Raw genomic sequence first — 24817 nt, 5'->3', positions numbered from 1 at the left:
GTGAGTGTGTGTGGCGGCACTCAGAGGTCAACACTGTCATTTGTTTGTCATCACTTGGGCTCCACCTGCTCAGGTGCCCACTGTCTCCATCCTTTCCCTGGAGGTGGAAGGATGCTGGAGGAACCTGCTGGCGGCTGAGCACCCCTGCCAGAGGCCGGCCTCTGAGGAAGCACATGCTCATTTGCTCCCAGCTCCTTTCGACTCTCATGGGGCTGGGCATGCTTCCCTAGTGTCCTGTGTCTTAGGCCTTCGGGCCAGTTTGGCCTCGCTCCTTGGATCATAGGTAGGTGCCCATGCACACACACCGATGTAAGCCGGGGGCTTCACCTCTGCTGGTCCTCAGCTGTGGTTGCCATCAGCCCAGAGGCCTCCAGACTGCCCCTCCCTGCCCCTCAATCTGCCCCCAACTCAGTGACAGCACCTCTCCCCAGGCCCTTCTCTGTTCTCAACCCTCCATGGCTCCCCACTGCCTCCAGGACAGAAGCCAAGCCTGGCATTCAAGGATCTTCAGAGCTCCCCCCAGCCTCCCTTCCCGCCCCCCTTCCCTCACCCCAGCCCGCCCATCACGTTGTGCCCAGTTAGTACTTCCTGGTCGTGGTTCCAAACATAGCAGTGTTTTTGGCCTCTGTGTCTTTGCTCATGCTGTTCCCCCACCCAGAACACCTTCTCTTTTGTCCCATTTTCACCTGTAACTGCTTCATCCGGCTTCTATACTCTCCATAGATGACCTCCTTCTTTCACCAGCCCCCCTACGCCAACACACGTGCTGAGTTAGAACCCCTTCCTCCGGGCCCCACCAGCCCCTGATGCTTGTGCCTAGCACACTGTCACTCTTCCCTGCTCCTCCAGGCTGTGAGCAACTCCAAGGCAGACACCAGATCTGGTTTGTTCACTGCTGTATCCCTAGCATATAGCACAGACCCTAGCACATAGTAGATGCTCAGTAAATATTGACTGACCAGAGGAAGGAAGAGTAAGCCTTAGCCAGGGGCTGCTGGGTGGAGAGCATTCCAGGCAGGGGGACCAGTGCAGAGGCCTCAGGGCGGAATAAGCTTCTGTGATGGAGTGACAGCAGGGAAGCAGGCTTGACTAGGAGGGAAGGGGACCAGGGCTCGCAAGCGAAGCCTGAGCAGTTGGCAAGGGCCAGATCAGGCTGATGCACTGAGGCACTGAGGCACTGGGCATCTCTGTGTAAACTGTAAAGTGCAGTGCCATGAGAGGTGCCAAGCCCTTTCCACAGCCTCAAGCCAGAGCCTGCCCACTTTTCCACCTTATCCTGTAGCCCTGAGCCCAGTTCTTCAAATAGACAACTCACAGCAAACCATCTGGGGAATGACAGGGCTGGTCTGGAATTTCCCACCGAGTGCCTGTGATGGGTCAGCTTTCCAGTTGCTTTCCAAGGATGAGCTAGGCTCAGGGTGGGTGGGAGCCAGAGCCACCAGGGCCTTGGGTGAGGCGCAGGCGGTGCCCCTGATCCCGTGGCATGGGAAAGCTCTCGCCACAGGTTTGCTGCCAGTTGTGGCGGGCCAGGCCTCAACCCCCATGCTCCATCCTGCCCTCAGTTGTGGCTTTGACCCAGGTGGGGGGAAGGAGGGGAGAGGAGGTTTCCAGAGACAGAGAACTGTATACAGCTGGTGCTCACCGTCTCCACAATGTTGACATCAATAACATCTGTCATCTGCTGGGTGTTTTGGGTTGGGAAATTATCCCTCCTGGCGTTCCAGGCCCGGCTCAATCTGTGTATACCATCGGTGGTCAATAAGTGTTTGCTGTCCATTAATGATGATGAATGATTTACAGGTATTAAGCAATGAGTTTCTGTTTTACTATCTTTTAAGCAAAATAATGCACCAAGAGTCACTTACTGATCCACCAGGCCAGACTGTCAACTCTTGCATCTGCATAATCCTGGAAGGTGGTAGGATCGTTGCTCCCACTTTACTGATGAGTAATTGAGGCTCAGAGAGGGTAGGGTCACAGAGTCGATGAATGGAAGAGTTGGAACTCTTGTATGTGGATCCCTAGGCCAAGTGCTCTCTCTGGCCAACTGGGCAGTGCCTGCCCTGTGCCAGGCACGGGCCAGGCCATAGTCCCTGCCCTCTGGGTGGGGACAGATGCACCCTGAATTTCTTGGGGTGTGTCTCCATCAGAGGTTTGTCAGGAAGCATGTCCTGGAGGAGGTGGCACTTACTTAGGTCCCTGATGGACAGGGAGGGCTGGGCAGCTAGAGATGTGGGGTAAGCATTCCTGGTAGGGGTTTACAGCCTGAGTGAAGGCCCAGAGGGGTGGTTGAAAATAACGAACTCTTCCAACGCTCAATCATGAAACCACTGTGCTGGCCACATCCTCCTGAACGACCTCCTGAGAACCTCAGCTGCTGAGCCGAGCCAGTGGCGGCTCCAGGTGGAAGGCTGCATCTGTGCTCATAGAGCCAAGATGTGTCCCAGCTGCCCCCACTCCTCCAAGAGAGCGGGTAGGGTATGAAAAAGGCTCAGACGTACTGGGCGTACATTGCTTCATTTCATCCTCACGTGAGCCTTCTGAGAGGAGCACTGTCTTTAGCCCATTTTGCAGGTTGGCATAGTAAGGCTCAGAGAAATGGCCTGCTCAAGGTCACATATCCACAAAGGGGCAGAGATGGGACTTGAACCCAGGTCTGCGGGTCCCAAGTCTGTGCTTTTAAGCCCTCTGTCATCCCAGCTCTAGAAGAAGCTCAGAACTTTTAGTTGAACTCCTGGGGATGAATCTAGTGATATGCCAGTAAATATTTAACAACTAGCTTTCTGGAAGGAAAAAAGCCTTGATTTGTAGTGTTTGCTGATTTCCAAGGTGTTAATACTTCCACCATGGCTGATGTCAAGGTACCAACATGACATCATTGAACTTGGAGTTGGGAAGAGATGAACACAATCTGTCGGAAGAGCCAGCTCCAGCACACCACTGGATGAACATCCCACCTCTAGCCCAGGCCTCCAGTAAAGGCCTTCAGGCCTGTCTGAGGAGTGAATGAGGGCTGAGAAACCTGCTCCTCCAGCTAGGGGAAGCTGCAGTTAATCTTTAAGCCAGCCTTGCAAATATGTGCAGCCATTTCACCAGCCCAGGCTGGCTTCTGGTGCTGGCTCTGCTGCTGACTTGCTGTGGGGCTTCAAGCAGCCCTTTCCCCCTCTGGCCTCAGTTTACCAACCATAAGAGCTACGCTTCGTTGAGCACAACCTCAGTCACCCTCACCCTTGTCAGTTTTAACTTTCCCAGGAGCCCTCTGTGGCCATGTTCACTCCTGTATCATAGGTGAGGGGACCTGGGCTGGGGAAGTTGATGGACTTGTACAGGTTACAGTGGGTAGGCAACTAGTCTAGATTTGAACTCAGATCAGTCTGGCTTAAGGCCTTGCTCATTCCTGGTCTCCTGGATACTATATTGTACCCTGAGGTCTTTGCCTCCCATACTCTAGGGTTCCCCTCCCAGCTCCTTTCCGGAGAAGCCCAGGCTGGTACCATTTGGCCCGGCTGGGCCTTACTTTCCCATCTGTGAAATGGAAGAACTTTCAGAGAAGGAAAGTAGAGGCAGATGGTGGCATTTAAAGCTGGATTCAGGCTCACCTTCCCCTGTGCAGTAATTCCAGGAGGACATGTGAAGAGCCAAGGGTGGGGCACCCACCCCCAATAGGGCAGTCCTGAAGCCTGGGTCGGGAGATGGTGGGAGTGGGGGGAGGGATCAGATAGTGGTGCCTGGAGGTTTTGTGGCTAAACCAGCATTTCCTCAATGTCCCCTCCTTTCTCTGCTGCACTCCCTGCCTCCTGTGTCCAGATGTACTCAGCCTCTTTATCTACTTGGAAGTGTAATTTCCACTAAATACCTGCTTCAGCCCCCTCCTAAGCAGGAGTATCTGGAACTTGCTGACTTCGGATGGGCTGCCTTAGTTACTTTTCTTTTTTCTGATGCACATTAAAATGAATGCATATCTATTTAGATAAATGTTGCTCCTTACCACGCCGTCCTTCCTGCTTCAGTCCCCACTTTGGGAAACTCAGGTCAAGGCCAGGGTCCAAGGCCTGGTTCTTGTCAGGTGACTCCCTTCTCTGTGCCTCAGTTTCTTCATCTGTAAAATGGGGATAATCGATGGCCCGCCCAGCCCAGTTGGTTGGTAGGAATAGATCCTAAAATTGACCTGAACCGCTTAGCCTGGCCCCTGGCAAGAAGTGAGCGCTCCATCAGTGCTGCTGTTGATTATTACTAATAATTTCGGGAGAGGTAGATTTGGGGTAAATAGGGTGGGTGGGCTGTGGGGGAGTTAGGGAGGGCATTTTGGCTTGAGGGCTGATGGGTGCCCCAAGGGTAGGGAGCGCTCTCAGGGCGGGGTGGGGGCGGGGCTTCTGTGCCCGGTGCCTCCGCCCCCCATTCCCCGGCCCGCCGGGACCCTTGGCGTGGGGAGGCCGCGCACGGGTCTCTACCAGGTCACCGGCGGGGAACTGTCCCGGCGCGCTTCCTCCTTCCTCCTCCTCCCGGCGGCTTGCCGGGCCCCTCCTCCCTGATCGCGCGCTCCCTCCCTCCTCTTCCCCTCCCCAGGCCGCCGCCGCCTCCTCCTCCTCCTCCCTTTCTCTCTCGATCTGTCTCTCCCGGCCCGGAATCCATTCCGGCCTGGGAGCCGGAGCGGCCAGGCCGCCGTGTGCCCGAAGCCCTGGCAATCCGGCGGTCGGTCCTCCGGTGCGTCTGTCTGCCGGTGCGTCCGCCTGCCCGCCGGCCCAGGTGAGCGCCCCCCGGCCCTCCGCCGGCCCCCAGTCCCGGCCCGCGTGAGGGAGCCCCCGCCCGGGGACCACCCTGGCGTCGGATCGCCAGGCCGCGGGGGCTCCTGGGCCCCCCTCCAACCCCCACACCCCCGGGCCGAGCAGCGATCCCGGAGCGCAGGGCGGGCGCACCGGGACTTGTCTGGCGCGGCCTTTTGTTGTGATGCCGCGGGGGGAGGGGGCTGGGTGGGGGGGCTTAGGGGTCCAGTCCGCGCGGGGACCCCCTCCGGCTCACCGTCCCTCTACGGGCCCCCTGAGAGCAAGCAGCGAGCCGGGCCTGAGACCCCGGGCCAGGTCTAGGCCAAATCTGAAATCTGAGCCAGTCGGCGCCGCCTCTGGCCGCGGCTGCCCGGCCTGGCGCCCCCAGCCCTGGATGGGAGGTGGAGAGGGGGCGGGCAGGGTGGGCCTGGGGGCGCCGGGTTGGGGGTGCCGGGCCGGGGCACCAGGATCTCCCTGTCCTCGTGGGGCCTCGGGTAGGGCCTGGTGCTGCCGGCCTGGAAGGGACTGGCCAAATTGTGCTTGGTCCCTGCTGCCCACAGCCCCCAGCCTCGCCTCTGGACAGGCCCAGCCGCCTGTCTGCTCAGAAGTTGGCAAAAGTTTTGGGATTTCGCCACCAGGCTGGGTCCATTTGTCCGTCTGGGCTGGGGTTGGTGGTGGGTTTGAGTCCCGACAGGGGCCACCACTTACTTGCCCTGCTGTGTGTCCTCAAAGAACTGCCTGCCCTCTCTGAGCTAGGGGTCCTCATCAGGCCCCGCTGTGGGCCTGGCTGGGCTTACTGGGCTGGTGGAAGGATGGGCTGACAGAAGGGTTTCACCTGTGGGGTAGCAGTTCAGCCTCTGGGGCCTTCAGGCAGACTTGAGCGTGGACGGAGCCCTTGCGTGGCCCTGGGTGAAGTTTTCCGGGCTTCAGGGACTCTGTCCAATTGGGACAGTGCTCTCTGGGTCACCTGGGGTGAGTCCAGGCCCAGCCATAGTGCAGCTGAGACCAGACGATTTCAAGAATGGGCCAGACTGGTCCTGTTGCTGACCCTCATCTTGGCCTCCTGGCTGGGGAGACAAGACCTAGGCTTCTCGTCTCACTGGGTGACCTGGGCCAAGGGACCACCCCTCTGAGTCCACATGTGTGCAGTGGGGATCCTCAGGGGAAGACTGTAGGCACTTCTGCAGGGAGGGGCTTAGCATGTGGTAGGTGTTCAATAAATGAGCACTTCACTGGATGAATTGCCTAAAAAAGATGGGTGGGAGGTGAGGTGGCTGGTCCTAGTGGGGTGGATTGGTGCCCCAAAAGCCACCTCCTAACCCCTTGAGAAAGAAACAGCCCCGGCACAGTCTTGCCACCCAGCAGCTGTGTGACCTGAGACAACTCACTACTCCCTCTGGCCTCATTTTTGTTAAGTATAAAATGGGCCCATGATAATGATAGCTGCTAACATCTACTGAGCACCTCCTATGAGGTAGGGACTCTTGTGTGTCTCCATTTTGCTGGTGAAGAAACTGAGGCTCAGAGAGGGGAAGTGACTTGACCAAGCCACACAGTTTGAAGCTGCAATGAGAGCCTAGACCTCAGAGTCCCTGGTCTGGCTGCCCTTGCACCCTTCCAGTGATGGGGGAACTGGGGTTTCCCAGTATGGGACCAGGCACGAGACAGTGTTGGAAAAGACTCTACTGATGAGTGAGTGATTGGGTGGAAGCCACGAGGCCCTTTTGGTGATGTGGTGATGTGGTCTTTCCACCCAGGGAAATGATTTACAGTGTGTCACCTCTTTCAGCTGACTGCCTGCCTAGGCCCTCCTGTGTGGCCCCTGGGCCTTTGCTCCTGAAGGTGTCCCCGCTGGGAGTGCCCTTTCCTCTAAGAGCTGCTGGTCTGCTCTTGCTCTTTAAGGCTTAGCTTAAGGCCCACCTCTCCCAGGAAGGCCCCCCAGCTCTCTCCTCTTCTCCCCTAGCTCCTTCCCAGAGCATGAAGTATCCCCAGCTCATAGCTAGTTCCTGCTTTGGCTTCTTCCCTGATTGTGACCGGGGGTTGGTGGGGTGGGGAGGGGGGCTTGTCTAGCTCCCCCAAGCCCCAGGAGCCAGGGAGGAGATGGCTCAGTGGCCTGTTGACAGACCGCCCATCCCCTGGTCCTCAACCTCGTTTCCCCAAACCTGCCAAGATACAAGCATCCATGGCCCTGTACTGAGCGCCTACAATGTTCTAGGAGCTTTGAACTTGGGCTGAGCAGTGTGGTGATGGGTTAGCACTGGGAGCTGTAGGAGGCCTCAGGAGGCTTCCAGGAGGTGGTGACAGGAGGGAACAGCGGTTCCCTCAGCGAAGAAGGGGCAGAGTGCTCGTTCTTCCCTTCAGCTCAGACACGTCCCAGGGCCCCTGGGGTTGTGGGGAGTGGTCAGCCTGGGTGGGTCCTTGCTGGGGAATTGTGAACAGGTTCCTGGCTGCCCAGAAATTTAAGTCTAGAGGGTGAGCCAAGTAGCAAACAGGTTGCCAAATAAATTAATATATAATCACAGATGTGATAAGGGCTCAGAGGGAGAGGCGTGGGGTGCAGAGGAATCTCGAAGGAAGCGTGGAGGAGTTGGCCAGGCATGGAGCTAGGGGTAGGGCTTACCAGGCAGAGGGAACTCCACATGCAAATGTCCTGAGGTGGGGGAGCGTGTGCTGTTATGGAGAAACAATGAGAAAGCCTGTGAGTCTGGAGCGTAGAAAATTAAGGGGAGTGGGTGAGAGGTGAATGAGGGGGTGTTTTCAGCAGGACGGGGCCATGTGGGGCCATATGGGCCTTGAGGAGGAGCTTGGCCTTCATCTTCACACAGCGGGCTGATTGGTGTCCCCGGTGTTAACAGCCCCATGTTGGAGACCAGGGGTGCAGAGGTGACCAAGACACCTGGTAGAAAAAGATCTGTGGGCTGGACTCCAGATATTCTGTGAGGGCCTAGATCAGATATCAAGAGGAGGAGGCATTTGAGGCTGGGCTTTGAAAGTAGAGTAGGAGTTCGGTAGCAGGAAGGCAGGAGAGGGTGAGAGCCAGGGGTTGGGGCAGTGCCACGCAGGGTGGCTGGAGGCTGGGAGTGAGGTGGGGAGCAGGGAGGGGTTGGCTGGGGAGATGGAGACAAAGGTAGGGTAAGGGCTCAGGACTCAGACAGGCTTGCGTTTAAGTTCTGACCGTGTCTGCCTGCTGTGTGTCTTTGGGTCATTCATTCTATCTTTCTGAGACTTAGCTTCCTTGTCTTGAAAATGGGAACAGTAAATATCTTCCTATCAGGTGAGGGTTAAAGGAGGGCCATATGCCCAGTGCCTGGAGCCAGCAGGTGCTCAGGAAATGGGACCTGCCTTGTATGGTGTGACACTGGGCGGGTCAGTTGGTCCAATAGGTCTGGCCTCCCCAGCTGTCCGGTGAAGGCTTTGAGTGGATGATTCCCACTGATTCTGAAGGTGCTTGTCTAGGAAAGGATGCTGGCGGCCAAGGCCACCCGTATATTGGGTGACTTGAGTCCTGCCTTGCCCTCTGTGTGTGAGGAGGCTGAGCTGGGAGAGTTCTGTTGGTGTAGCCCGTCCCAACTTCTTGAAAGCTTGCCTTTGGTGAGATTAGCCCCATTTTCCACATGTAAATACTAAGACCCAGAGGGGGAAGACACTTGTTAGGGTCTCCCAGTTGCCAAGTGACAGGGCCGCACCTAGGCTGTGGGGCTCTGGGCTCCTAGTCCAGGTCTGGGCCTCCCGTGTCTCTGCAGGCCTTACAGCCCCTTCAAAGGCCTCCACCCCCCTGCCCTGGGCTTTTTGCCCAGAGCCTCATTTCCTGCCTGAGTTGTGTGGCCCCCAAGCCTCTATCTCCCTTTGGGTTCCCCCAGCCCTTTACTTCCCCTCCATTGCTCCTACCACCTTATCTCCATGGTAAACCACTCTGGTTTCCACTCGAGTCCCTAGAGGGGTGGGGGCCCCTTCCTTTGGGGGCATCTCAGTTTCCTCATCTATGAAGTGGGATAGTATGAGTCATGGCTCCCAGGATGTCCCAAGGGGACTGAAGTAAGGCGTTTAGCACACATTAGCTCAATAGATAGGGGTGGGGGACAGCCAGACACCTGCTCGAGTCCATTGTTTTCTGGCAACTGACACCCCCTTCCTGTGACTCAGTTTCTGAAGCTGTAAAATGGGCATGGAGGTTGCACTTAGTATGGCCAAAAGGAGGATGGGGTGAAGCTGTACCTTAGGCTCTCACCTGGTAGCTGGCCCTGCATCACTGTTCCTGGGGTGGGTGACCCAGTAGGTACCTCCCCTGTGTTCAAGGCCCTGTTCCCAGCTGTCTGTCCAAAGGCAAATCACTCAGCCTCTCTGAACCTCAGCTTCTGCACACCTCCCTTGTGAGGATTAAATCAGAGAATGTCTCCCAGCAGCTTGAAACTATTGGACGCCCAGTAAATGTTATGTCTTTCTTTTCCCCTTCCCCTCCCTTGCGGGGACTCAGATATTACCCAGTCTAGGGATGGCCCAGGGTTAGGGTTAGGGTTAGGGTTAGGCCTAACCCAGACCTAGATTACTGTGTTGAGAAACCTTCTAAGATCCAGTCTTGGCTTCATGGGAAAGAGTGCTGTGATAGATTAGTAATGTCTGCCCCAGGCAGAGGATTAGGCATCACTGTATGTATGCCATGAGTTTGTCATTCCTGATCTATTCTGACCTTCTCTTTTCACAGATGGGGGAATTGAGGCCAGAAAGACCCAGGACATATTGTCCAAGCAGGGAGAAAAATGCACATCTCCTATCTTTTCATCCAGGGCTCTCCCCACCCAACCAGCCTGTTCCTTCCCACAATACAATGCAAGGGGTGGGGCGCTGAGTCAAGGAGTAGATGATTGGGGAAGATCCCAGAGGTGGAAGCCAGAACCCTGATTTCCCCACCCCTTTCTGTGGGACCTTGAGCAAGTGACTTCTCCTCCAACCTGAACCCCAGTACCTCCCCTCCTCTTGAAACTACCCAGAGAAGTTCCAGAATAAAATGAAAAGCAAGAGAGGAGAAGAAGCCAGGTGATCTTGCCCAAGTCCTTTCCTGCTCTGGTCCTCAGTTTCTTCATCTGTCCGGCATGGGATCTTCCCTCCTGAGGCTCTGCGTTAGGGATCCTAGCCAGGGTTCTCCAGGGGCTGGCCCGGCTGGGTCCTCTTTGATGCCGTGTGAGCCTGGCGATGTCAGCGGGGCTGTGGGGGGCTGTTGAGAGACTGTGGGGATGGGTCCTTGGAGTCCTCAGACCTGCTGGGCTGTGACTCCCGGCTGGGGGATGGAAGTTGGGGTTAGGGTGGTGTCGGGAAGCTCAGCCTCCCTGTCAAGGTCTGATTATCTTTTCTCCCGCTGCTTTATCCAAATTTGTGACCTTGACTTTTACTCTGTCTGATGACGATGTCCTCACGTTGTGCCCTCTCCGGCCAGGTCATAGCAAGGTGACGTATTCCATTCTTTGTCCCATCCCTGGGGTGGGTGGAATTTTTGTTTCTATTACACAGAAGAGGGAAATGAGGCTCAGAGAGGCCAAGGGCTGGGGCCACAGTCACCCAGCGGAGTGAGATGTGAGCCCAGACTTCTGGCCTCTGGCTGATGTGAGGCATCTGAGTCCCAGTGAGTGTGCGCTCAGCTTGGCTGAGCTCTTTCCCTGGGTGGAGGGTGGATGTGTTGCTGGGCGGGCAGGTGATCCTGACTTTCTGGGCTTCCACCTCTGGCTGGTGGATCTCCACTCAGATCTGGAGGACTGGGCTCTTGCAGGGGTCCCCCAGCTTCCAGGACTGGCACATAATGGGTGCTCCACGGATGCTCATGGACTGAACGGGGTGGAAGTAGCCAGACCTTTGGAGCGAATTGGTTCTGGTTCGAGTCCTGGCTCTGCCACTTGTTTGCTATGTGTGATTGCGGGAAAATGGGTGCTCTGAGCCTGAGTCTCCCCACCTCTGAAGTGGGGATGACAATGCCAGTACAGCTTTGACAAGGTGGCGTGAGGGTCAGGTGAGCGAATTCGTGTCTGCTCCGGCGCAGGGCCCCCGCGCAGTAAGTGTTTACGATTTCTGAGTGTCTGTGATTATGAAGGTAATTCCCTGACGAGGCGGGAATTCTGGGTCTCTGCCGGTCAACTGATCCAGGAACACTAGGGCTGAGACTGGACGCCTGTGTCCAGGCTAGTCCTATGGGGTGGGGCTTGGGGGGGGAGGTTAACTAGAGACAGACAAGTTTGGTGGCTGGACCTACTGGAAGCCACCAGCTCCAGCCAGCCTCCCTGAGCCCACCTCCCGCCTCAGCCCTTGCCCTCCTGTGGCTGGTCAAGGCCTCCCAGTGCCCTGAGCCCTGGCATTCAAGGCCCCCTCACTGAATGGGTCCATCTCTCTGAAGGTGGCTGCCGTTTGAGCCCTGGGTGCTTTGCGTCTTTGCCCATGTGGCCTGGAGGCAGGGGCTGTTACTGCTCTTGTGTTTTGGGGAAGGTCCCCAGCACGGGCCCCTGGAGATGCTGGTGGTCTGGGCCGAGCTCTTCCCCCTGCTTCACCCTGTCACCTCCCACACTTCCCTTTCACTCAGGTGTCCCGTTAGCCTTTCTGAACCATCAGCTGCCTTCCTGCTGGCCCTGGGTTTCCAGCGTCCATGCTTTACCCTGTGGGTCCTGCTGCCTGGTGTGCCCTCCCTCTCCACACCCAGCATGGCTAAGATGCCTCTGCCTCCAGAAAGCCTTTGCTGACCATCCTCTCTGCCCCAACCCAAGTCCATACTTTCCACGCTCCCCTCCTCTGCACCTGCCTTGCCCATTCTCTGCCCTCCCTCATGGCTCTAGCACATTCTGCCTTAGATGGCAAGTCATAGGATTCTTTTTGCCTCTAAGGGAGTACGGTGATAGTCATCACTCCCAAGGGTGCCGCACTTTACAGTTTACAAAGCACTTTCCTCAATCACCTCTGGCCATCCCCAGCTGGGAGGGAGACAGACCATCATAAAAATCTTAATTTGGGGAATTCCCTGGCGGTCCAGTGGTTAGGACTCTGCGCTTCCATTGTAGGGGGTGCGGGTTCGATCCCTGGTCGGGGAACTAAGATCCCGTAAGCCACGCAGCATGGCAAAAAAAAACAAAAAACAAAAACCTTCATTTGGCAGATGAAGAAACTGAGGCCTCAAGGCAGGGTCATGCCAGACACTACTCTCTCTGCTTGGGCAGGTGGAACTGAACCACCCTCCTCGCATAAGCCCTTAGTCCTTCCAGTGAGGACCTCCTCTTTCAGAGCCCTGTGGAAGCCTCGACTTATTATCAAAAGGAAGATCCGGAAGTTCAGAGAGGTGAAGTGATTTGTCTGAGGTCACACAGCCTGGAAAGCTGGCAGAGCTGGGAGGGTTCCGTCTAGGAATTAGAGAAGAGGCAGGTTGTGCCCCACTTCCCACCCCTTTGGAGTGGAGAGTCAGATACCACCCGGGTCCTAAAGGAACAGTGAGCCCAGTGGCCCAGCCCTGAGGATTCCTTCCATTGTCACCCGTTCCTTGAGCACATAGTTGAGCCCTTGCCCAGTGCCAGGCGAATGGCTGTGTCTGGTCCCCACAGCATCCCTGTGAGGCAGCAGTTCTGGCCCCATTTTACCAAAGAGGAAACTGAGGCTCAGAGGAGCAAAAAGGCTTGCCCAAGCCACCCAGTGCATGGATTTGGACCCAGGGCCTCCTCAGCACCGCAGGCCTGCCCTGCCTCCTCTGGGCTGAGCCCCACTCTGCCTCCTGCCTGACCCCTGACCCCTCCTCCAGCCCCTCCCCACCGCTCCTCTCTGGGCAGCGTGAAGGCCAGGAGCCTCCTCTGGGAAGCCACCCCGCCCCTAGCCCCACGGGTTTCTCCTCTACCTCCATATTATCTGTGTGACTTTGGTGAGTCAGCTCACCTCTCTCTGCCTCAGTTTCCCCATTTGAAAAACAGGCCTGATGGCAGTATCCACATCACAGACTTGTTCTAAGGATCGAGTGTGGCACTATGTGTGATGCTCTGAGCAATGCCAGCACGTAGTAAACGCTCAATAAATGTTAGCTGTTTTATAATTTGTTTCAACCTGGGGAGGAAGGGAATCACAGCCCCATTCTCCAGATAGGAAAACTGAGACCCAGAGAAAGGAAATAGCATCCACCAGGCCACAGGGGGATGTCACAGCCAGAAGGTTCCTGTGGCACATCTCACTTTCCAGATGGGGAAACTGTTCCCTTCCAGGACTCAGTTTTCTCATCTGTGCAGTGGGTCTGTGCATATTTGGGGGGAGATAGTTACATCACATTGTACCAATGTGGCTCTTCAGTCCTCAGCCACCCTAGGGTGGGGGTCAGAAGGATGTAGGGGCTCTTTTTCTGTCTCCTGTGCCCTGTGGGGCTGTGCCCTGTGTTCTCTGGCCCTGAGTTATGCCAAGTCCCCAAGGCTGGGCCTGCCTAGGAAGCTGAACCGGGCCCTGCCAGGCCTTCTGGGTGCCCTCTGGCTGCCACCACCCAGGTCCCACCACATCACCTGGTCACCTGCCTCCTCTGCTCTGTGCCCTGGGCAAATGGCTTCTCTTTTTGAGCCTCAGTTTCCTTATCTGTGAGATGGGGGCAGGAGTCTTTTCCTCACAGGACTGTTGGGAAGATGTGATAAGCTCATTCCCCCCACATGCCTGCCCATGTCGGGCTTATAGAAAGTGCCCAGTCCGTGGCTACGGTCGCAAGGATTGGCAGGGTTCTGACTAGCAGCAAGGGGAGCAGCATTCCAGGCAGAGGACCCGGCTGAGCAAAGGCTGGGAGGTGGGATGGTTTAGGGAGCACCCCATGGGTGGGTGGGGGAAAGTGGGAGAGGACCCCCCACCTTCCAGGATTTGGACCAGCCCTGAGGGAGGTGGGCAGGGTGTCAGTGCCGACTGGGGTGGTGTCGACCTCCCCACCCTCCAAACTTTAGATTTCCTTTCTCAGCCTCGGGAGCAGACACCTGCCCTCCCCACCCCCACCCCTGCCAGGTGTTCCCGGAGGCCCTGGAACCAGATGAGCCACAGTTCTATTTGGGGACAATTCTGCTGTTCCCGTTTCTCTCCTGTGCCCTAGTTTCAGAAACGACGTGGGTTTGGTTACCAGTTGGCCGTTGGTGGAAAGCCCTCTCCCCCACTCCGCCCCTACCTTAGATCTGTGGGCAGTGTGGGCAAAATCGGACTCAGTACTGCCTTTGGGAGCTGCTCCTGGCTTCTGCCCCTGGGCTCTCCAGGCAGGGAGTTGGCAGCTGGACTTTTGATTACCTGCTGGTGAGGTCTGGGCCTTGTGCTGGGTGCCGGGGACCCCAAAGATTCACTCTGGGAGTAGCCTACAACCTGGGGGAGCCAGACACAGACCCTGATCATTGCCCTACCATGAGGTAGGCGCCATATAAACTGGGGCAGCTATTGTGATGCCAGAAGGGCTTTGCAGAGGAAGTGATACCTGGCCTGAAGCTTAAAGGGTGAGCAGGAGCTCATGAGAGGAAAAGAAGGATGAGGGCCTACCAGGAAGAAGAGACAGCATGAGCAAAGATCTGGAGGTGGGAAAGAGCCTGACGTGTGTCCCCGTAGCTTGGGGAGGTGGGGAGCGGCAGGTCAAGTACAAGGTATTTAGACGATGACTCAGTTGATCAGGCAAGGCTTTGGCCTGGGGCTGCTGGGAGCAGGGCAGGCCTCCTGCTGAAGGTGTAAAGAGAGGACAGAGAGAAGGATCAGGCTGGGCTCAGGTGCTCAGTTACTGTTGCCAAGTGAAGGTAGCCCACAGAGGCTGGGGTTCAAGATAAGGATCAAGAGCCCCTACCTGGGACAGAAGGTAGGGGCTGGTCTGGGGTCTTGGAGGGAGTGGGTCAGGGAAGACTTCCTGGAGGAAGCGGTACATATGACATACCTGGAAGAATGGAATGGTTCTCTGGGAGCCGGTGGAGCTTCAGAAAGGCCTGAAGATGCAATGTGAATAGTTGCTCTTATTGGAGCTCAGAGGAGCGGTAGAGTTTGGCCCTGAGAGGTGGCTGGTGCCAATCAATGGAGGGCTGGGAGTACCTGCCTGGGGAGACTACACACTGCCCTTGGGCAGCGAGGAGAGGCACAGAGGAGGGGGGGTGCAGAACTGATTTGTCTGGTGCTGTGGGTAGTGCCCAGCTGAGGGTAGGTGCCCCGTCAGCAGTGTGGCTTTGGTGAAGTGGCTCTGGTGACTGCCCTGAGGGCAGATGGGCCTGGAGAGAAGGTGGGTGGCGGCCAGGCAGGTGGCAGGTCTGGGACCGACAGGGGAGCGGCAGGTGAGGGGCGGGGGATGTCTGCCCCCTGGTCTGCCTGCCCGCACAGCCTTTCCCTGTGGACGCCTGCCTGGCAGGAAGTGGTGGAGACGTGTTGGGGCCGGCAGACTCCAAAGGCACCTGGTGCACCGGCTGGGCGTGGGGCGAGGGCTCCGGGGTTCAGGGCCCGACCTCCTTCCCTTGTTGGGCAAACTTCGCCAGGGTGGTAGTCTCCTGGTAGCGTGAAGTGTCAGGCATGGTTGCCCACTTGAACCTCCAAAAGGCCCCTCCACCCTGCTGAATCCAGAGGATCTATACTCCAGACTTGGTGAGTTGAGAGCTGTGGCTGAAGACTCTGGTGCCAGGTGGGCCTGGGTTTGAATCCCAGCTTTGCTCTTTGCTGGCCAAATAACTTTGCCTCAGTTTCTATATCTGTAAAAATTCGGGTCGTCCTAGAACCTCCCTCCTAGGGCTCCTAGGGAGGATTAATGAGATTTTAGAAGGCTGTGCCCAATACTGTGTCAGTCCCTGGGATCTGGCTTTGGAGCTGTTGGCCCAGCTGACCCGGGGTGCCAGGACCTGTTGGGAGGCTGAGGGGCAGTTTCCGGTCTGCCTCGGGCTCTCAGCACCGAGGACAAAGCTCCTTTGTAGTGGGACAGATGGAGTCTGGGAGCCCCCCCTCTTTGGGACCAGGGGGCCATCTGCCCCGCCTTCTCACCCAGTTCCCCTGGGGGAAGGAGCTTCCTCAGACCGAGAGGATGGGAAATGAAAGTGGGGTTGTGCAGGAGGAGAGGCTGCAGCTGCAGAGCCTGGCTGGTGAGCTTGGATGCACCCTTCCCTTCTCCAGGCCACCTTTTCAGAGCCCCGGGCATCCCTGGTAAGTCCCAGGCCCACTGTGTGTGCCCTGTTCACTTATCCATCCATCCATCTATCCATCTATCATCCATCCATCCATTCCTCCATTCATCCTTTTGTTCATTTGTTCATTCATTCAGTAATTACCAAGGACCCACTCCATGCTAGGCCCTGTACTTTGGGCCAGTGTCTATTCTGACCAGATGGTGCCCAAGCATCCCAGCTGTTAACTATTTTGAATATTATGCCCACTGCAGAGTATTCAGCTGTGAGTGAGACAGAAGTGGCCCCTGTCCTCATCAGACATGTAGTCATACAGTATGTTATGTTATCAGAGCCATGGTCCATGCTGGGAAGGAGAAGTTGAAGGTTCTCACTTGGGCTGGGGGAGGTCAGAGAGGCCTCCTGTGAGGAGGTAGCTTTTGAAATGAGACTCAAAGAGAGCAGAATTGGCTGGGCGTGTTGCTATTTAAAACGGTGGTCAGGAAAGGCCTCTCTGAGCAGGAGACATTTGAGTAAAGCACCTGAAGGAAGTGAGGGAGTCAGGCAGGCATTTGTCTGGAGGAAGTATGCTCTGGGTGGAGGGAACAGCAAGTGCAAAGGCTCTGAGGCAGATGTGTATTGGGTTCTCAGGGAAAGGGGAAGTGGCCAGTGTGGGTGGAGCAGGAGTGAAGGGGGTGGGGCTGGTAGTGTCCACTGTAGGACCTTGGAGGCCCCCCGTGAGGACTTCGTCTTTTGTCTTGGAGTGTGGGCTGTGAGGGGTGTTAAGCAGGAGTGATGGGTTCAGATGGACATTTCAGAAAGGCTCTCTGCCTACAATTGGCCAGCCTGGAGGGCTGGATGAGGGGGTGACCGTGGTGGGAGGGAAGGAGGTGGATTCAGGATGTGTTTGGAGGTGAGACTGACAGGGCTTGGAACTGGATTGCATGGGGCACAGGAAGAATCATCCTTCCTCTCTTGGGCTGCTGGTGATGAGGGGCTGAGTCTCTGCCACAGACCACTGGGCTTCTGGTTCATGTTCACTCCCCCTCCCCCTAATCCATCTGGAGGCATGTAGGCCCAGCAGCTTCTCCACCTTTTCCTGAGGGTTGGACTGAGTCTTCCAGTTCCTGCGGCTTTAAACAGCGGTATCCCTTAGGCAAACCTGGCAGGATCCTACCCATTTTACAGATGAGAGAACTGAGGCTCTGAGTCGTACACCCATGGCCTGGGTTACACAGTGGGGGCAGGGTTGGGGCTTGGCCTCTAAGGACTCAGGAGGATCAATGGATTTGGGGAATATGGACCCTGCCATTTCAGGGGGTACCTGAGATTTCTTTCCTACCCTGAACTGTCTTGGGGAGATAGAGGCTGCCCAGTGGTGGGGTGGGGGGCCTGAACTCCAACTTGCCTCAACTAGGCCTCAGTTTCCTCTGCTGGGAAATGGGCACAGTAACAGTTCCTACCTCACAGTGTTGTTGGGAGGACCGGATGAAACAGTGCATGTAAAGCTGGATGCCAGGCATAGAGTTAAGTGTTCAGTGATCAGCACGTATTTTTTTTTTAAATTTATTTATTTTATTTATTTTTGGCTGTGTTGGGTCTTCATTGCTGCGCGCGGGCTTTCTCTAGTTGTGGAGAGCGGGGGCTACTCTTCGTTGCAGTGTGTGGGCTTCTCATTGCGGTGGCTTCTCTTGCTGCGGAGCACGGGCTCTAGGTGCTCGGGCTTCAGTAGTTGCAGCACGCAGGCTCAGTAGTTGTGGCTCACGGGCTCTAGAGCACAGGCTCAGAAGTTGTGGTGCACGGGCTTAGTTGCTCTGCGGCATGTGGGATCTTCCCAGACCAGGGCTCGAACCCGTGTCCCCTGTATTGGCAGGCGGATTCTCAACCACTGCGCCACCAGGGAAGCCCTCAGCAGGTGTTTTTATTATTGTTGTTTCTGTGGGGAGTAAGGACATGTGTGAGTCTGGGCTCTGGCCATGTCTATCCCCAGAGGTGGGCTTTGGGGGCAGGGCTGGAGTCGCCGAGGTGGCCTCTTCTAGATAAATCGGCACCTTGGGATGGAGGGTCCCTGGAATCCATGCCCAGCACTGCTTTCCACCTGGGGAAACGGTCCTGAAAGGGCCACGATTGGCTCAGGGCTGTGCAGCACCGTGGGGCAGAGCCAGGCTTTACACCAGGTTCCCTGCTGCCTTGTCCTGCTCTGGCGCCGACCACTTCCCGGCCTTGCCCTTCTGTCTTGGGCTTCTAGGCTGTGGACGGGTCCTAGCGGGAAGGGATCCTGCCCTTCACAGAGCAGGTCAGGGCCTGGGGTCTGGAAAGGGATCCGCTTACTGCCCAGGAAGAAACCCAAGAGCTGCTTGGGCTGGAACAGTTCCGTCTCCACGGGGCTGGGATTAGTGGGAGCAGCACCGTCCGCTTGCTTAGCTTTCTCCCTCCCTGACCTGCGGGTTCCGGCTCCGGCAGCACCCCTCCATCTGCCCGCTGTGCCAGCCTGAGCCTGCAGCGCCTGCCCCGCCCTGGCCGCACTGGCAGAGCCGGTTTGAGGCCTGCCAGCCCTGAGTGTGTTCGCACCGGGAACACGGGACCAGACACGTTCTGGATGCCCTGGCCCACGGACGGCCCCTGGCTCACGCTTCACTCACTCCTGGCTCATGCAGCAGGCATTCCCGGTACCCATGCCGTGCCTGAGGCCGTGCCGGGTGAGGCTCGGGGTCTACAGCTCTCTCAGACTTGCACAGTGTCCCATATAACCAGGGTGGTCAGAGGCTCTGTCACGGGGACATGTCAGGCAGTGGCAGGAGAGTGCAGTGGTCGGGGCATAGGCTGTGGGGCTGGGCAGACCTGGGGCTGAGGCCTGTATCTCTTTATCTCCTGGGGCCCTGGGTAGGACCCATTCATCCCTCCCTCCCTCCTTTCATCCCTCCCTCTACTCCTCCCTCCCTCCCTCTATCCATCCCACCATCCTTTTCTCCCTCCCTCTCTCCTTCCATCCCTCCATCCCTCCCTTCATCCCTCCCTCCATCTACCCCTCCCTCCCACAAATATTTACTGAACACTACTGTGTGCCAGACAATGTTCTAGAGGCTGGAGATACAGCAAAGAACCAACCAAACAAAAATCTGTGCTCTCACAGAGCTGACATTCTAGTGGGGGAGACAAAAACACAACAAATAAGGAAAATATGCACGTGGTCTGTTAGAACGTGGTAAGTGTCATGGGTCAAATGTAAAGCTGGGAAGACTGGCTGGGTTGTACAGAATGGCTGTGATTAGATAGGATGGCGGGCCTGGGGGTGGGGGGGGTTTGGGGGTGGGAGGGAGGCCTCTCCCAGAAGCTCACCTCCCAGGAGGGGAGGGGAGGAGCCATGTAGCTCCCTGGGGCAAGAGAACCCAGGTAGAGGGCACAGCCAGTGCAAAGATCGGAAGGTAGTGGCAGCCTGGAGTGTTGGAGGAACAGCAAGGAGGCCAGGGGAACAGAGCAAGCGCGGGGAGAATGACAGGAGGAAAGGGCCGAAAGATGCAGAGGTGTCCAGGGAGGGCTTCTGGACCCTTCCGATGTTGGCTCTTACCTCCCAGTGAGGCGGGGCCCGCAGGAGGCTTTCTGAGAGCATCTGGCTGCTGTGTGGAAAGCAGACTGGGGGCTGAGGGTGGAGACAGGTGGACCAGAGGGACGACTGCATTGGTCCAGCGAGGGGAAGGGGTGACAGTGGTTGGCCCAGGCTGGGGCAGTTGGTGGGGCGGCAGAGGGTCAAACGTTGTTTTGCATTATTTTATTTCATCTTCCTTTTAAAACTCTTTGTTATAGAAGCATATTAGTATAACAAACCCCATGAACCTGTCACTGAGCCCCAAGCACCACCCATGGCCTGGCCTGTCCCCTCCACACCTGTTCCATCCCACCCCCTTCCTGTGTCATTTTAAAGCAAATCCCGCACGCATGTCTTCCTTCACGTGTAAATCTTTCAGTATGTATCTCTAAAAGATAAGACTCATGTTAAGAAAGTAGCCACAAAACCATAATCTACCTGAAAGAAATGCACAATAGTTCCTTAATATCAGCAAAATCCCCTTCTTCCCCAGATATATTTTGAGATGAAGCTGATGCCTCTGGGCCTCCCTGTCTTTGCCGTTTTAAAGCGAGGTTCATAACGGCCCCTCCTCCCAGGCTGTTGTGAGATAATCCAGGTAAAATACTGAGCACCGGGCCTGGCATACAGTAGGTGCTCAACAGGTATCAGCCGCTACTCTTATTGGTTAATGGCAAATACTTACGGCACATTTGCTAGGGTCTGGGCTCTGTTCTCAGCCCTTTACAAATGTGACTTCGTTTAATCCTCACAACAATCCTTGGAGGTAATTATTATTTTTATCCCTATTTTATAAGTGAGGAAATGGAGGCACAGAGAGGTAGAGTAACTTTTCCAAGGTCACACAGCTAGGAAGGGTCAGAGCTGGGTTTTGAACCCAGACAGTACAACTCTTTTTTTTGTTTTTTGGCTGCACCGCACAGCTTTCGGGTCACAGTTCCCCGACCAGGGATTGAACCCAGGCTATCACAGTGAAAGCGCCGAGTCCTAACCACTGGACCGCCAGGGAAGTCCCCAAGCAGTACAACTCTTAGTTCCCATGTGATGGAGGCTATGTGAGCCCAGAAAAAGAGAGGTACCTCTCTCTGTTGGAGGGTAGGCAAGGTCAAGTATGACCTGTGGTCAGGCCCATAGGGTGCACTGGAGTTCATGGGGGGCACGGGGAGGTGGGTGGTGAAGCCTCAGGAGAGGAAACAGCATGTGCAAAGGGCTGGAGGCTACAGGGTAATTACGAGTCCAGGGAGGGTTAAGTGGTGGGGAGGAGGGAGCGTGCAGCTGACTCCCCTCCACCCTTGGCCTTGATCCCATGAACAGCCCGTAGGCGCGTTAAGGGTTTCAGCTCTCTTGCTGACCACTGTCCTCAGCCTCAGGCTCGGATGCCTTCTCCCTCAGAGACCTGCCAGAGCCCCCATTTCATGGATGAATAAAGGAAGGCCTGGACCTTCCCGAGGTCACATGTCCAGGGTGGCACCTGCGAGCTTTGAGTGTGGGGGGTTGAGCGCAGGGCCGACAGCGTGGAGGGGCCTGGCCGCCAGGTGCTTCTGCCCACCCGTGTCCCTGGACGGAGCTCCTGTGTGGGTGTGGGCGGGGGCGGGGACGAGGGGGCACTGTGTGTTCCCAGAGCAGGGAAGCAGCCAGAGCTGCTGGCAGGAATAGCGGGCACCGTGGGCAGGGGCCGGCTGGCATCTGTCCCCCCAAGGCCTGTCAGCCATCAGCCAGCGGGGGTGGAACCACGGGGGCGGGGCCTGGGAGACATGACCTTGGAGAGGCTGGGAGAGAGCAAAACGTGCCACCTCAGTGTTCCCTGTGGTCACCACTGATGCTGGGGGTCTGTTAAGGAATCCTTGGCATGCCAGGGCCTTTGTCCAGGTGCAGATGCTGAGGCCCAGGAGGGGGCGTGGCTTGCCGAGGTCACATGGAGATTCTGATGGAGGCCTTCCACTTAGCCACATGGTGGCCAGCCCTCATCTGGCTGGGCCAGGTGGTACCTGGCTGGGTCCCTGGGACTTGCCTGGTCTGTGGTCCTTTGGGGCCAGCATCTCCTCTTCTAGCTCCTCCTCAGCCCAGCGCTCCTGGGCCTGGTGCCCCAAGAATCTTATCTTCAGTCCGGGTCCCAGTCCCACACCCTCATTCAAGAGCTGGCCTCCACCTTGCTGTGTGACCTGAGGCTGAGTGCTCCCCTCTCTGAGCCTCCACTTCCACATCTGTGAAGGGGGAGATCTCACAAAGCTCTCTAAGATCAGGGCTGTGGCCTCCTGGCCTGTGAGCTGCCCTCCCCATCCACCTGCCAGGCTGCCTGGCCTGGATTCTGGGGTAGAGGGTGTCGGTGGGGGGGCGGTCAGTGAAACCTCCCAACCCTGCCAACCTCACCAGCCCCAAAGATGCTCCATGGCAGGAGGACCCAGCAGCCAACTTCCCAGTGCCCTTCCTCTTGGGTGGGGGCCTTGGAGAAGGGAGATAGTGGGTGTGGGGGAGATGGAGGCACCCACTGTGTGCCTGTCTTTCCCCCCATTTTGCTGCTGGAGAAACTGAGGCTACATGACTTAAACTGGCCTGGCTCTTTGCCTTTCTCTAAATGGTCCCACCTCTGGGCCTTTGGCCAAGTAATCCCTTCTGCCTGGATCATGCTTCCCCTTCCTCTTTTCACAAACTGCTCAGCCTTTGGACCGCAGCTGAGATGTCCCCTCCTCTGGGAAGTCCACCATGGTTTAGGTGTCTCCTCTGAAGCTGATCACTGTGCTCTGACTGGATCACTGTGGGATGAAGCCTCAGTAACCTCCCCCCGTCCCTCCCAGCACACTCAGGGGCCTGAGAAAATCTTCATGGGCTTCTCTCTCAAATTTTCAGGTCTTTCTGACCTAAATTGCTGGACAGGTCCCTCTCGGGGCCTCCCTCCGACCTCCTCGTGCCTGGGCCAAAAGCCTGCAGCGACCCAGTTAAGCTGGAACCCACTCAGTCCAGACCTGCACATCTGACCTTCCTGCCTCAGGGCCTTTGCACTCCACTTCCCGGCTGGGGCAGCTTCCTGGAGCCCTGTGTGCTCATGTGTAAAATGACTGTGGCCATAGCTTGTTCCAGGGCTGTTGGGAGCATGGAAGGGGTAGTGTGAACCCCAGGTGGGAGGGCATGAGGGGGAAAGGTGTAGGTCTCCACACCGCCATCAGCACGCCCCATTCCACCCCACCAACCTGCACTGGAGCAGCCGATGGTGTTGAGTTCTGGGGAGGGGGCTGAGCTGGCCCTGGCCCTGGCTTCTTCCTTGGGTCCATCCCAGTGGCCCAAGGGGTGGCAGCCCCCCTTCAGGGAGAAGCTCAGAGAGGGAGGAACTTGGCACTTAGCTGCTAACAGGCGGGATTTTAATCACATCATTTAACCTGTCTGTGCTTCCGTTTCCTCTTCTGTAAAATGGGGTGATAAGAATGGCACATAGGGACTTCCCTGGCGGTCCAGTGGTTAAGACTCTGTGCTTCCCTTGCAGGGGATGTGGGTTTGATCCTTGGTCGGGGAACTAAGATCCTGCATGCCACACGGTGCGGCCAAAAAAAAAAAAAGTGCTAAATGAATATAGCTGTTGCTACTGCCGTTATTCTTATTACTGTCATTATTCATATTCCCCTGCTCTGAAGCAGGACTCTCTTCTATATTCCGAAACCACTTGTAGAAAAAACACCTCAGTTGAGCACGTCATTCTTTTGAGAGTCTGAAGGAAGAAAGGGAATCAGAAGATTCCTGCCTAGTGTGGGAGGCTCCAGGGGAGGCAGGAAAGGGTCACAGCCCCCGCTTTTGGGGTGGGCGTGATGGGCCGGCACCCTCTCCTGCGCTCCTCCAGCCTCAGCTTCCTCCCCTGTGGACATGGGCCAGTGCTGGTGGTACCTGCGCCCTAGGGCTGTTGCGAGGAGGGCGGGGCATCAGCTGGGGACCCAGCCTTGGAGGTTCAGAAGGGTGACAGGTTCATTCCGTAAGTGGTCCTTCTTGGGCTGTGTGGCCTTGGGCCAGCCACTACCCCCTATCTTGGCCTCCATTCCCCTAGTAGAAAATGGACTGGCTGAGGGCCCTGCTTAGTCCCTGGTGTAATAACTCCCTGCGAGAGCCCAGCTGGGACTGGTGCTCTTGGGGAGAGGGGCCAAAGTGGCCTGGGGCCAGGAGAGCCAGGATCCCCAGCTGGTCCTCTGCTGTCTTGGATGGTGGCCTGGGCACCTGACTTGGCTTTTCTGAGCCTCTCTCTGTTGCCTTCTCTGGGAGATGGGGCCTAATCGTCCCTGTGAAGCAGGGTCCTGGTGGGAACTGGAGAGCTAAACAATAACAATGGAAATAATAAGGTAGCAGTGGTGGTCGCACCCCCCTTTATCCAGCATGGCCTGCATGCCCAGGGCACACGTGGTTAGCTCATTTGCTTTTGCAACTGTCTGGGGTGATTATGGGTGTCTCCATGGTACTGAAGGAGGCTTTGGTTGACTTGCCAGAGTTCTCCCAGGGCAGGAGCCCCCTTACCAGGATGCTGCAACCCGCCTCCTGACTCTGATGGGTGCCTGATGGGGCCTTTTGCTTCCTCCTCTCCAGAGGCAGGACAGATGGACTCAAATGGCTGTGTCCCTCCTTGCCGCGCCCCCCCCCCCCCATTCCTCACACAACCACCACCACCCACTCCTCCCACCCCGGGTTGGGCTGCTGTTATCAGGAAACATTCCTGGACTGGCTGAGAACAGCTTCCACCTTGGGTGCTTTTGAGAAGGGATGTGACTGCTGATACAGGCCCTGGCAGTGGCTCCCTTGGGGGATGGGCCCTGGGACCTGAGGCTACGGAGCCCAGGCAATCCGAGTCTGCCTGCCGTTGCTGTCTCTTATGAGCTGTGTGACCTTAGGCAAGTAACTTGACCTCTCTGGGCCTCAGTTCCCTCATCTGCAAAATGGGGCTGACCACACAGGGCTGCAGAGGGTTCACCTGGGCTCAGAGATGTAGTGCACTTCTCAGCATGGTGCCTGGCACACAGGAGTCTCTCTACCCATCAACCAGGTGCTGTTATCATCTGAGAACCAGTTGTCCCTCCTCTTTGTTGGGGCCCCCAGTTTAGACGGCATCTTTCTGCACCTTCTGATGAGTGCACATTGGGACGGCCCTTGTGGGCTTTCTCTTCTCCAGGCTCGTGGGACATGGGAAGGGTGGAGCTGGGAGTGGACCTTCCCATAAGTTGAGAAGGTGCTGTGTGACCTTAGGCAGCCTCTCTCCCTCTCTGAGCCTCCTTTTCCTGGTCTGCTCTATGAACAGTTGGACCTGGGTGAGGCTCTGCCCCAGCCCCTTGTTGTCTTCACACTCTCTGTAATTCCTCCCTTCGATGGTCCAGCTACTTGGCTTTGTCTGTCTTTCCTATGACAGTGTCTGGCGCATA

General features: G+C 56.7%; 1 protein-coding gene across 5 annotated transcripts in view; it reads left to right on the top strand.

The window, feature by feature from the left end:
* The first annotated feature begins 4416 nt into the window (after positions 1-4416).
* Positions 4417-24817, top strand: part of SRC (SRC proto-oncogene, non-receptor tyrosine kinase) — a 55070-nt gene continuing 34669 nt past the window's right edge. For all 5 annotated transcript variants that reach the window (XM_036825718.1, XM_036825721.1, XM_036825720.1 and 2 more), the window contains exon 1: positions 4417-4746. The gene's annotated coding sequence lies outside the window, so the exon portion shown is untranslated. The remainder of the gene's footprint in view (positions 4747-24817) is intronic.

This window comes from Balaenoptera musculus, chromosome 15 (assembly GCF_009873245.2).
Source record: "Balaenoptera musculus isolate JJ_BM4_2016_0621 chromosome 15, mBalMus1.pri.v3, whole genome shotgun sequence".
Classification (NCBI taxonomy): Eukaryota; Metazoa; Chordata; class Mammalia; order Artiodactyla; family Balaenopteridae; genus Balaenoptera; species Balaenoptera musculus.
Note: the sequence above shows the minus strand (reverse complement) of the source record. Positions and strands in the feature narration are given on the sequence as shown.